The sequence below is a fragment of the Schistocerca gregaria genome, unplaced genomic scaffold (genome assembly GCF_023897955.1).
Source record: "Schistocerca gregaria isolate iqSchGreg1 unplaced genomic scaffold, iqSchGreg1.2 ptg000077l, whole genome shotgun sequence".
In the NCBI taxonomy this organism is placed as follows: domain Eukaryota; kingdom Metazoa; phylum Arthropoda; class Insecta; order Orthoptera; family Acrididae; genus Schistocerca; species Schistocerca gregaria.
The window spans coordinates 15,298,283-15,310,584 of NW_026061710.1; the positions used below are offsets into that span (position 1 = coordinate 15,298,283).

The 12,302-nt window shown below is 25.6% G+C and overlaps 3 long non-coding RNA genes across 8 annotated transcripts in view; 1 reads left to right on the forward strand and 2 right to left on the reverse strand.

The window, feature by feature from the left end:
- The window catches only part of LOC126301637 (uncharacterized), a 319,704-nt gene that overhangs the window by 225,713 nt on the left and 81,689 nt on the right, over window positions 1–12,302 (forward strand). For 2 of the 4 annotated variants that reach the window (XR_007553066.1, XR_007553065.1), the window contains exon 2: window positions 5,188–5,236. The exons of the other annotated variants lie outside the window; for them this stretch is intronic. This is a non-coding gene — a long non-coding RNA (uncharacterized LOC126301637). The remainder of the gene's footprint in view (window positions 1–5,187; window positions 5,237–12,302) is intronic. 4 annotated transcript variants of the gene reach the window in all.
- LOC126301634 (uncharacterized) overlaps window positions 1–12,302 on the reverse strand; it is a 377,864-nt gene that overhangs the window by 160,235 nt on the left and 205,327 nt on the right. The window lies entirely within an intron of this gene.
- The window catches only part of LOC126301635 (uncharacterized), a 31,321-nt gene continuing 23,754 nt past the window's right edge, over window positions 4,736–12,302 (reverse strand). The window contains exon 2 of the long non-coding RNA XR_007553062.1: window positions 4,736–5,132. This is a non-coding gene — a long non-coding RNA (uncharacterized LOC126301635). The remainder of the gene's footprint in view (window positions 5,133–12,302) is intronic.

Sequence of the window (12,302 nt, forward strand, 5' to 3'; positions counted from 1 at the left end):
TTCTTAAGAAACTAGATATCTTGGGAAACGATTAACATCTCATTTCTATAAATAATTTAATAATAATTATGATACATTAACTATAAATTATTTATAAATCAACCCAAATCGAGACAAGTAAAATAAATACTAAAATTTTGATAAACCCTGATACAAAAGGTACAATAAATAAAATCTACTTAAAAAAATTTAAAATAATATTTCATAAAACACTTACATTACCAATAAACTATAATTTAAAAAATCAATTCTATAAAATATACTAAGACAAAAATACAATAAAATTATTTATATTAAATAATTAAATAAACAAAAAATAAATATAATAAAATAAATAATCAAGATATCCTGATTTGCACAGAAAAATTTTCAGTGTAAATGAAACACTTTACTAATAAGTTATATCTTGAAACTCTTCCTAGATACACTTTCCAGTACATCTACTATGTTACGACTTATCTCATCTAAATTGAAGCTACTTTAAAATAAAATAGAATAATCAATAATGAGAGCAACGGGCGATGTGTACACATCTCAGAGCCAATATCAGTTAAATTAAATAAATTAAATTACTATCAAATCCACCTTCATTAACAGTATTTCACTATCAAATCCGTTATAAACAAAAATCTATTGTAACCCACCTCCTCTTAACTATAAGCTGCACCTTGACCTGAAATATTTTATAGTTATAAATCTTGAGAATTATAACTCTAAAAAGATTCTCTGATAACGGAGATATACAAACAAATAAATTAAGTAGAGTAAATCGTGTATTATCAATCATGGGGTAGGTTCCTCTGAATGGAATGAGATACCGCCAAATTCTTTGGGTTTAAAGACCTTAACTAATAGTACCCTGGTAAATATAATTAACATTTAAAATAATAGGGTATCTAATCCTAGTTTATTATTTAAATTTCACAGATTCATAAAAAGTGCCACAAATAAATTTTAACATTTCACCTTACAAATTTATATTTCAACCCTAATAATATAAACAACTGTTTTAACCAATAATATTCACTTGTATCAATCGTATAACCGCGGCTGCTGGCACGAATTATGCCGATACTAAAGTTATACTTTCTGATCGTATATTAATTGCTGTTGTAATGAAATTCACTGCACCAAGAATAGATGATACACCTGCTAAGTGCAGTGAAAAAATAGCTAGATCTACAGATGCACCCCCGTGTGCAATAGCTCCTGCTAGAGGAGGGTAAACTGTTCATCCTGTACCAGCACCATTATCTACTATAGAACATGTAAGAAGAAGGGTTAGTGAAGGTGGTAGTAATCAAAAACTTATATTATTTATTCGTGGAAATGCTATATCTGGTGCACCAATTATTAGTGGAACAAGTCAATTACCAAATCCACCAATTATAATAGGTATTACTATAAAGAAAATTATTTCGAATGCGTGAGCTGTAATAATAACATTATAAATCTGGTCATCCCCAATTAGAGATCCGGGTTGGCCAAGTTCAGCACGAATAAGTATTCTTATTGATGTTCCTACTATTCCTGCTCACGCTCCAAATATGAAGTATAAAGTACCAATGTCCTTATGGTTTGTTGAGAATAATCATTTTTGCGGTAAGATGGCTGAATTTTAGGTGGTAGACTGTAAATCTACTTATGAGATGTTTTCTCTCTTATCATATTTAGGTCTTATATTCAATTATGATTCTAGACTGCAATTCTAGAGGTGTAAAATTTTACTAAGGCCTAAAAGATTATTCTTTTAATTATAACTTTGAAGGTTATTAGTTTGATTAACTTAAGTCCTTAGTATAATGAAATTAAGGTTGATGTTGAAATCAATCCTATTGTTGAAATTATTACTGTTATAGGAAGAATGATTCTTGATTTTTGGGACTTTATCTTTATAGATCACGAATTTTCTGTGTATGATATAATTAGAGCTGAGAATCTAATACGTATATAGTAGTAGAGTGTAATTGTAGTTAATACAACTATAATAGTTATAATAGTTGTTATATTGTTTTCTATTAATGATTGTATTACAATTCATTTTGGCAAGAATCCAAGGAATGGTGGTAGTCCACCTAAAGATAATAAAGATAAGAATATTATGAATTTAATTTCGGTTTTTATATTTCTGGCTGAATAAATTTGATTTATGAAAAATAAATTTATTTGCTTAAATAATAAAACTATAATTAATCTTAATAGTGAGTAAATAATGAAGTATAGTTCTCAGATGTTTTCTCTGACTGTTAATGATCTAATTATTCAACCTAGATGTCTGATTGATGAATATGCTAAAAGTTGTCGTAAGGATGTTTGATTTAAACCTCCTATTGCCCCAATAATAATTCTTAAGATAATAATTGTTCAAATAAAAGTTCTTAATTGAATACAATAAGATAAGACCATTATTGGGGCGATTTTTTGTCATGTTATTAATGTTAAACAATTATTTCATCTTGATGCTCCTATAACTTCTGGAAATCAGAAATGGAAAGGTGCAGCTCCAATCTTTAATAATAGTCTAGATCTAATTATTATTGATGGGATAAATTCTGTTTCCCATCCCATGGGATATTTTATTTGAATCAGAAAAATTGAAAATAATAATATTGTCGATGCTATTGCTTGGACAATAAAATATTTAATTGATGATTCATTTATTATTATATTTTTATTTCTTGTTAGGAGCGGAATAAATGAAAGTAAGTTGATCTCAAGTCCTATTCAAACCCCAAATCAGGAATTTGATGAAATGGACAGGATCGTTCCTACCATTAATGTTGATAGGAAGAGAAGTTTTGTAGAGTTGTTGGTCATTAAAAAGGAGAGGATTGATACCTCTATAAATGGGGTATGAACCCATTAGCTTGTTTAGCTTACCTTTTTACATTAAGGTGTATGATGCACGTTAGTTTTTGATACTAAAGGAGGTAGTTTAATTCTATCTTATGTAATTTTAATGAAGGTAATTTTATTTACTTTATTTACCCTATCAAGGTAACCCTTTAATCAGGCACTTCATTTATTTAATATATAAATCGAAAGTTTTTTTTTAAATAATTTTATGTATTATTTTGTTTAATTAGGATTAATTTATCCTGCTCATTTTATTTTTTATATATATATATATATATATATTAAATAATTTATATTAATATATTACATTTAATTGAAATTAAAGTATTATAAGTTCATCTTACCATTATCAATTGATTATTTTAATGCAATTATTTACCTAGGATTATAGCTACTTATGTTTTTAGCTTAAAATAGGTTATTATAATATAATATATATAATAATATGTAATTTAATATTTAATATTATTATAATTGGATATAATAAATAATATTATTAATTTAAATATAAAATATTATAATTAATATAAATAATTATATTAATTATAATAATATAATTATGTAAATTATCTATAATTAGATTATTTAACTAATATATATGAAAGTTAACTTAATATAAAAAAAAGAATTCATATTAATAACATATTATATTAAATTACATAATTGTATAAAATATATTTATTATATTATTTAATCTTTCTTTATTTATTAGTGAAAAGAAAGATTAAATAAGAAAGAATATAATACATTTATTGCTATACATGTTCCATATTAATCTTTAATTATATATAATAGAGAAGTTGTTGTGGTCATACATAGGGGCGTTTCTTTTTTTTTTTTTGTTAATGTTTGTGGTTTTTTTCTTTTTTTTCTTGAAATATTTGAATCTTTTATTTTTTCCTGAATTAATAGATTTAAAATTTTCTTATTTTTTATTTTTAAAAGTTTTATTCTTGCTTGTTTATTCACTTTTTCTTTGTATTATATGTAAGTTTTGTTAGACTAAATGTTCTTTTTGCAGTAATTTGATTTAATTATCAAGTGATTTTGGATTTAGCAATTGATTTAGTATCGGCATAATTCGTGCCAGCAGCCGCGGTTATACGATTGATACAAGATTGGTTAAAACAGTTGTTTATATTATTAGGGTTGAAATATAAATTGGTTAAAACAGTTGTTTATATTATTAGGGTTGAAATATAAATTTGTAAGGTGAAATGTTAAAATTTATTTGTGGCCCTTTTTATGAATCTGTGAAATTTGAATAATAAACTAGGATTAGATACCCTATTATTTTAAATGTTAATTATATTTACCAGGGTACTATTAGTTAAGGTCTTTAAACCCAAAGAATTTGGCGGTATCTCATTCCATTCAGAGGAACCTACCCCATGATTTATAATACACGATTTACTCTACTTCTTTTATTTGTTTGTATATCTCCGTTATCAGAGAATCTTTTTAGAGTTATAATTCTCAAGATTTATAATTATAAAATATTTCAGGTCAAGGTGCAGCTTATAGTTAAGAGGAGGTGGGTTACAATAGATTTTTGTTTATAACGGATTTGATAGTGAAATACTGTTAATGAAGGTGGATTTGATAGGAATTTAATTTATTTAATTTAACTGATATTGGCTCTGAGATGTGTACACATCGCCCGTCGCTCTCATTATTGATTATTCTATTTTATTTTAAAGTAGCTTCAATTTAGATGAGATAAGTCGTAACATAGTAGATGTACTGGAAAGTGTATCTAGGAAGAGTTTCAAGATATAACTTATTAGTAAAGTGTTTCATTTACACTGAAAATTTTTCTGTGCAAATCAGGATATCTTGATTATTTATTTTATTATATTTATTTTTTGTTTATTTAATTATTTAATTTAAATAATTTTATTGTATTTTTGTCTTAGTATATTTTATAGAATTGATTTTTTAAATTATAGTTTATTGGTAATGTAAGTGTTTTATGAAATATTATTTTAAATTTTTTTAAGTAGATTTTATTTATTGTACCTTTTGTATCAGGGTTTATCAAAATTTTAGTATTTATTTTACTTGTCTCGATTTGGGTTGATTTATAAATAATTTATAGTTAATGTATCATAATTATTATTAAATTATTTATAGAAATGAGATGTTAATCGTTTCCCAAGATATCTAGTTTCTTAAGAAAAAATTTAATTTTTTAAAGTTATTTGTTTTTATTTAATTTTTTAAGTAAAAATATTAACTTATTTATTCTTTAAGGGATAAGCTTTGAAGTTAATAACCTATAATTTATTTTATAGAAATTTAATAGTAAGCTTTAAACCAGCTATCTTTAAGATTACGTTTTAGTTCATTATTTTTTATTTTTATTTTATAAATATTTTAGGTTTTTTATTAAGATTATTATTTTAATTTTAAAATTTTTGTAATAATGATAGAATTAGTATATTTATTTGTATGAAATTTTTACCTTGTGAACTTATTATAAGGAACTAGGCAAAATTGATTTCCGCCTGTTTATCAAAAACATGTCCTCTTGTTTATATTTTGAGGTCTGGCCTGCTCACTGAGCGTATTTTTAAAGAGCCGCGGTATTTTGACCGTGCAAAGGTAGCATAATCATTAGTCTCTTAATTAGTGGCTGGAATGAATGGCTTGACGAGAAATCAACTGTCTCTTAATAAATTTTTGAATTTAACTTTTGAGTCAAAAGGCTTAAATTCTTCTTTAGGACGAGAAGACCCTATAGAGCTTGACATTTTACTTTTATATAGTTTTTGTTTGTCTTTCTATATTTAATGATGATGTTTTGTTGGGGTGACATGAAGAATAGATAAACTCTTCATTATTATATCATTTATTTATGTTTGTTATTTTGATCCATAATTTATGATCATAAGATTAAGTTACCTTAGGGATAACAGCGTAATTGTTTTTGAGAGTTCATATCGACAAAGCAGATTGCGACCTCGATGTTGGATTAAGAAAAATTTTGGGTGCAGGAGCCCAATGATTAGGTCTGTTCGACCTTTAAATTCTTACATGATCTGAGTTCAGACCGGCGTGAGCCAGGTCGGTTTCTATCCTAAGATTGTTAATCCATATTAGTACGTTAGTTTCAGGATTTAATATTGAGTATGGTGCGGGTGGTTTTACTTTAATTTTTTTAGCTGAATATACTAGAATTGTCTTCATAAGAATGTTATTGGCTTTAATTTTTTTGGGCGGTGATTTTTATTCTTTTATATTTTTTATTAAACTTGCTATTATATCTTTTGGTTTTATTTGGGTTCGTGGAACATTACCACGGTTCCGTTATGATAAATTAATGTACTTAGCTTGAAAAAGTTTTTTACCTTTATCTTTGAATTTTTTTATTTTCTTTGTTGGTTTAAAGATTTTATTTATCTCATTTGTTTAGTGAAATTTTTTGAGAAAAGTTAATAGAAGAGTTAAACTTCTAATTTTATGTTTTCAAAACATATGCTTTTCCTAAGCTAATTAACTTTATTCCTTAATTAATTTATCTCATGCGTTTGCGACATGGACATTAATTAAGAAATATGTGAAGTAAATAATTGTTAAGATTTGACCTGTTATAATATAAGGTTCTTCAACAGGTCGTTTACCAATTCACGTTAGTAAGCATACAACAACTACTATAATTCAGAATAAAATTTGATTAATAGGGTAAAATTGAATGCCTCGGAATGGTGTTTTATTATAAAATGGTAAAATTATTAAGATTCTAATTGATAAAAATAATGCAATAACACCTCCTAACTTATTAGGGATAGATCGTAGAATTGCATATGCAAATAGGAAATATCATTCTGGTTGAATGTGAACTGGTGTTACTAATGGGTTGGCAGGTACAAAGTTATCTGGATCTCCTAATAGGTAAGGATTAATTAAACATAGTATAATTAATAATGATGTTATTATTACAAATGTAATAGAATCCTTAAAGGTAAAGTATGGATGGAATGGAATTTTTTCAATATATCCATTTAGTCCAAGAGGATTATTAGATCCTGTTTGGTGAAGAAAAAATAAATGAATTGCTGCTATAGCAGCAATAATAAATGGTAATACGAAATGGAATGTGAAGAATCGATTTAATGTTGCATTATCAACAGCGAATCCTCCTCATACTCATTGGACTAAATCTGTTCCTAAGTATGGGATTGCTGATAATAAATTAGTAATTACTGTTGCACCTCAAAAAGATATTTGGCCTCAGGGTAAGACATATCCTATAAATGCAGTTGCTATAACTAAAAATAAAATCACTGTACCAATTATTCAGGTATGTATATATATATATGTATAAGATCCATAGTAAATTCCCCGTCCTACATGTAAGTAAATACAAATAAAAAATATAGATGCTCCATTTGCGTGTAAGGTTCGGATAATTCAACCATTATTTACGTCTCGGCAGATGTGTACTACACTACTGAATGCTATTTCAATATTTGATGTATAATGTATAGCTAAAAATAGTCCAGTTACGATTTGAATTACCAAACATAACCCTAATAGGGATCCAAAATTTCATCAAAATGAAATATTTGTTGGGGCAGGTAAGTCAATTAAAGAGTTATTAATAATTTTAATTAAAGGATGTCTTAATCGTAAGGGTTTATTCATTAGTAATTATCTTATTTTACGAATAGGTCCCTGATTAATATTGGTGATTTTAACAACTGCTAGTAGTGCTAAAAATAAATAAATTATTATTATTATTGTAATAATGAATGTTGGTCTATTATATAATTTTTCTAAAGATATTGTTATTTCTTGATAATTGATTGAATTATCAATATTTATAGTTTCGGTGTTTTTGAAAAAGTCTATAAATATAGATATATCTAGAATAATTAATATTAATATGATAAATACTCACATTATTAATGTAATAATTATAGTGATTGATTTAGGCTGAAATATTTCGTTTGATGCAATTCTTGTAATGTAAACAAATAATACTAGTATACCACCAAGAAATGTTAAAAATAAAATATATGATAATCAATATCTTTCTATTATTGTTCCTGTTATTAATCCAACTAGGAAGGTTTGAAGGATAATAAAAAGCATTATTGATATTGGGTGTCTTAATTTAATAAAATTAATATTTATTACATTTGATAATGATATAATTATTATTTTGATCATTTCAGGGGTTAGTTTATTTAAAATACCGGTTTTGGGGACCGATGATGGAAGCTTTTCCACCTCTGAAGTTTTAAAAGTGGGGGCTGGACTTATTTCCGGTTTACAAGACCGGCGTTTTTTTTAAACTATTAAAACTAATGTATATATTCTCTATTTTTACTTCTTTATTGATTTATTTTGCTGGTGTTTATGTTTTTTCTTCTAAACGTAAACATTTATTAATGGTTCTTTTGAGATAAGAATATATTGTTCTTTCTTTATTTATGTTAGTTATTGTTTTTCTTATTGAGTTTGATTATGATTATTTTTTTCCTGTTATTTTTTTAGTTTTTTCTGTTTGTGAGGGTGCTTTAGGTCTTTCTATTTTAGTTTCAATAATTCGTTCTCATGGTAATGATTTTTTTAATTCTTTTGGTTTATCTTTATGTTAAAGTATTTATTTATAACTATTTTTTTGATCCCTCTTTGTTTATTAAATAATTGTTGATGGTTGGTTCATTCTTTAATGTTTCTGTCGGGTTTTGTTTTTATAATTTGTGTTTATTCATATGCTGATTTGAATATAATTAGATATTATTTTGGTATTGATTATTTTTCTTTTAGTTTAATTTTACTTAGTTTTTGGATTTGTTCTTTAATAATCACTGCTAGAGGTTCAGTTTATTTAAGTTCATATCATTCTAATTTTTTTGTTTTTATGGTTTTGATTTTAATAATTATGCTTTATTGTTCATTTGCTAGATTAAGTCTTCTTTCTTTTTATATTTTTTTTGAGGCTAGATTAGTTCCTACTTTACTTTTAATTTTGGGTTGGGGTTATCAACCTGAGCGTTTGCAGGCTGGTGTTTATTTAATTTTTTATACTTTGGTTGCTAGATTACCTTTATTATTAGTTTTATTTATGGTTTATGATTTTTCTAATACTTTATATTTTCCTTTATTGGTTGATTTTGGTTCTTATTATTTTATGTTTTATGTATTTATAATTTTGGCTTTTTTAGTTAAGATACCTATGTTTTTGGTTCATTTATGACTTCCTAAGGCTCATGTAGAGGCCCCTATTACAGGTAGAATAATTCTTGCTGGTGTTTTATTAAAGTTAGGTGGTTATGGTATTTTTCGTGTTATAAAGGTTATTTCTTATTTGGGTTTAAAGTTTAATTATTTTTGATTGTCTTTAGGTTTATCTGGGGGTGTTATTGTAAGATTTATTTGTTTTCGTCAGGTTGATTTAAAGTCTTTAATTGCATATTCTTCTGTTGCTCATATAAGAATGGTTATTGGTGGATTGATGACTATGAATTGATGAGGTTGTGTAGGTTCTCTTTCTCTAATGGTTGGTCATGGTTTATGTTCTTCTGGTTTATTTTGTTTATCTAATATTATTTATGAACGTTTAGGTAGACGAAGATTATTAATTAACAAGGGTATAATTAATTTGATGCCAAGAATGGCTTTATGATGATTTCTTTTAAGATCATCAAATATGGCTGCTCCTCCTTCTTTAAATTTGGTAGGTGAAATTAGATTATTAAATAGAATTATATCTTGATCTTCTTTTAGATTCTTTGCTTTGATTTTTTTATCTTGTTTTAGAGCTGTTTATACTTTATATATATATTCTTATTCTCAGCATGGGAATTATTATTCTGGTGTTTATACTTGTTCTCTTGGTTATTTTCGTGAATATCATCTTTTACTTTTACATTGATTGCCTTTAAATATTCTCTGTTTAAAGGGTGAATATTTCTTTGTTTAGTTTGCTTAAGTATTTTAATTAAAAATATTGTTTTGTGGAATCAATGATATGAAGTTTTTCATCTTAGGCCGTGAATTTATTTTCTATTTGTTCTTTGAGTTTTTTTTCTTTGTTTATTTCGAGAACTATAATTTTTATTTTAGGTATTTATTATTTAATAATTGATTATAGAGTTTTTGTTGAGTGAGAGCTTTTCAATTTAAATGGTTCTATAGTTGTTATAACTTTAATTTTGGATTGAATATCTCTTATTTTTATATCTTTTGTTATATATATTTCTTCTTTGGTTATTTATTATAGAGAGGATTATATATCTGGTGAAAAGAATATAAATCGTTTTATTATTATTGTTTTAATATTTATTCTTTCTATAGGTTTTTTAATTATTAGTCCTAATTTAATTAGAATTTTATTAGGTTGAGATGGTTTAGGTTTAGTTTCTTATTGTTTAGTTATTTATTATCAAAATGTAAAATCTTATAGTGCTGGTATATTAACTGCACTTTCTAATCGTATTGGTGATGTTGCTATTTTAATTTCTATTGCATGAATGTTAAATTTTGGTGGTTGAAATTATATTTATTATTATGATTTTATTTCTAATTCTTTTGAAATAAAGCTCATTACTATATTAATTGTTTTAGCAGCTATAACTAAGAGAGCTCAGATTCCTTTCTCTTCCTGACTTCCTGCTGCTATAGCAGCTCCTACTCCTGTTTCTGCTTTAGTTCATTCTTCTACTCTTGTTACTGCTGGTGTTTATTTATTAATTCGTTTTAGACCAATATTGGATACTTATAATTGTGGTTGATTTTTACTTTTAATTGGTTGTATAACTATATTTATGGCTGGATTGGGCGCTAATTTTGAGTTTGATTTAAAGAAGATTATTGCTCTTTCTACTTTAAGATAACTTGGTTTAATAATAAGAATTTTGGCTATAGGTTATCCAAAGCTTGCATTTTTTCATTTATTGGCTCATGCTTTATTTAAGGCATTATTATTTATATGTGCAGGTTCAATAATTCATAATTTGAAGGATTCTCAGGATATTCGTTTTATAGGATCAATTGTTAATTTCATACCTTTAACTTCAGTTTGTTTTAATGTTTCTAGTTTATCTTTGTGTGGAATACCTTTTTTAGCGGGATTTTATTCAAAGGATTTAATTCTTGAGATGGTTTGTTTAAGATGAATTAATTGTTTAATTTTTTTTCTTTATTTTGTTTCTACTGGTTTAACTGCTTCTTATTCTTTTCGTTTGTTTTATTATTCAATATCTGGTGATAATAATTTTTATTCTAGATTTTCTTTTGATGATAAGGGTTATTATATTTCATTTGGAATAATTGGTCTATTGTTTGTTGCTGTTTTTGGTGGTAGTCTTTTATCTTGATTAATTTTTCCTATTCCTCATGTGATTGCTTTACCTTATTATTTAAAGTTTTTAACTATTACAGTTGTTATTTTAGGTGCTTATTTAGGTTATCTTATTTCTAATTTTGATTTTTCTCATAATTTATTTTCTTTAAGTATACTTTCTTTTGTTAGATTTGCTGGTTCTATATGATTTATACCTTTTCTTTCAACTAAGTTTATTAGATATATTCCTTTAAAAATAGGTTATTATTCATCTAAGTCATTTGATTATGGTTGAGGTGAATTACTTGGTGGTCAAGGTTTATATAGATTATTTATTTATTTAATTGGTTATATTCAAGGTTGATATGATTCTAATTTCAAGATTTATCTTTTAACTTTTATTTTTTGAATATTTATTTTGGTAATATTGTTTTTCGTTTACTTAAATAGCTTATAATTAGAGCGTGACACTGAAGATGTTAAGGAAGTATTTTTACTTTTAAGCATTTATAAATATAGATATATTATTTTTACAGTGAAAATGTAATGTTTTATTTAAACTATATAAATTTTAGAAATGTTAACGGAGTTTAACCGCTAATATAAAAAGTTAGCAGCTTTCATATTGGCTTTACATTTACTTAATTGGAACTATTATAGTTGAATTATATTATTAACAGTAATACGCCTCTTTTTGGCTTCAATTAATAAGAATAAGGGTAGTACATACCAATCTTCCAGGTCGAAACTGACTGCAATATTTCGCTTCTTATTCTATTTAAGGTTGATTGATAATATCAATACTTTTTGAATGCAACCCAAATGTTATATTTAACTACAACCCTTTATTCTGCTCATTGTAATGCTCCTTGGTTTCATTCATGGTATAGTCCTCCTAATAGAACTAGAATAAAAAATATTGTTGATACTGTTCAGATTATAATGTCTGAAGTTTTAAAAATAATTACAATTGGTAGAATTAGTGCAATTTCTACATCAAAAATTAAAAAGATTACTGCGATTAGGAAGAATCGTATTGAGAATGGTATTCGTGCTGATCTTTTTGGATCAAACCCACATTCAAATGGTGATCTTTTTTCTCGATCATTAATTAATTTTTTTGATAGTGTTGTTGCCAGGATTATAACAA